Below are 1,813 nucleotides of genomic sequence, written 5' to 3'. Positions count from 1 at the left end.
TTCTGCCAATACCTATGAAAATCAAGATGAAGATCTAAAAGTTATTGATGTGTCCCCTATCAAATCTTTGTTTTGCAATATGAATCTTGATGAAACTGAATATAATATTCCTTTACCTAGAAGGCGTTCCAAAAATTCGGAGTATTTAAATCTTTATGATGAAATTGATGAAAGTGGGATTGAAAGAAATACAAATTTAGATGTTGCTAAACCCACTATATTGGATTTCAAGGAATTTAATTATGAAAGTTGCTCTTTGATTGATTGTATTTCCTTGTTGCAATCCATGCTAAACTCTCCGCATGCTTATAGTCGAAAGAAAGCCTTCACCGAACATATTGTTGATGCCTTGATGCAATCTTATGAAGAAAAACTTGAGTTGAAAGTCTCTATCCCTAGAAAACTCTATGATGAGTGGGAACCAACTATCAAAATTAAAATTAAAGATCATGAGTTTTATGCTTTGTGTGATTTGGGTGCTAGTGTCTCCACTATCCCCAAAACTTTGTGTGATTTGCTAGATTTCCGCGATCTTGATGATTGCTCTTTAAACTTACATCTCACGGATTCTACTATTAAGAAACCTATGGGAAGGATTAACGATGTTCTTATTGTTGCAAATATGAATTATGTGCCCATAGATTTCATTGTTCTTGATATAGATTGCAATCCTTCTTGCCCTATTATTCTTGGTAGACCTTTCTTTAGAACGGTTGGTGCGATTATTGATATGAAGGAAGGGAATATTAGATTCCAATTTCCATTAAAAAGGGGCATGGAACACTTTCCAAGAAACAAAATAAAATTGCCATATGAAACCATCATGAGAGCCACTTATGGATTGCCTTCCAAAGATGGCAATACCTAGATCTATTCTCGCTTTTATGCCTAGCTAGGGGCGTTAAACGATAGCGCTTTTGGGAGGCAACCCAATTTTATTTTTTTGTTTTTTGTGTTTTTCTTCTGTTAGGGAATAAATAACCCATCTACCCTTTGTTTGGATGTGGTTTTGTGTTTTAATTAGTGTTTGTGCCAAGCTAGACCTATTGGATCTTCTTGGATGATAGTTATTTGATCTTGCTGTAATTTCCAGAAACTTTGTGTTCAGTGCCCGAATTACTAAAAATCATCAGAATGCGATAAAACACTGATTCCAATTGCTTCTGATCAATAAACAAATTATCTAGGTCGTCTAATTTTGGTAGATTTTTTGGAGTTCCAGAAGTTTGCTTTAGTTACAGATTACTACAGACTGTTCTGTTTTTCGTGTGTTGTTTGCTTATTTTGATGAATCTATGGTTAGTAAATAGTTTATAATCCATAGAGAAGTTGGAATACAGTAGGTTTAACACTAAAATAAATAAATAATGAGTTCATTACAGTGCCTTGAAGTGGTTTTATGTTTTGTTTCTCTAACGGAGCTCACGAGATTTCTATTGAGTTTTGTGTTGTGAAGTTTTCAAGTTTTGGGTGAGTTCTTTTGATGGATTATGGAACAAGGAGTGGCAAGAGCCTAAGCTTGGGGATGCCCATGGCACCCCCAAGATAATCCAAGGACACCAAAAATTCAAAGCTTGGGGATGCCCCGGAAGGCATCCCCTCTTTCGTCCACTTCCATCGGTAATTTACTTGGAGCTATATTTTTATTCACCAACATGATATGTGTTTTGCTTGGAGCGTCTTGTATTATTTGTGTCTTTGTTTGTTAGTGTGCCACAATCATCCTTGCTGTACACACCTTTTGAGAGAGTCATCTATGAATTAAAATTTGATAGAATACTCTATGTGCTTCACTTATATCTTTTGAGCTATG

This window comes from Triticum urartu, chromosome 6A, assembly GCF_056163025.1.
Source record: "Triticum urartu cultivar PI428250 chromosome 6A, HENAU_Tu73, whole genome shotgun sequence".
NCBI lineage: Eukaryota > Viridiplantae > Streptophyta > Magnoliopsida > Poales > Poaceae > Triticum > Triticum urartu.
The sequence above is the reverse complement of the archived record's forward strand: the minus strand, read 5'-3'. Positions refer to the sequence as shown.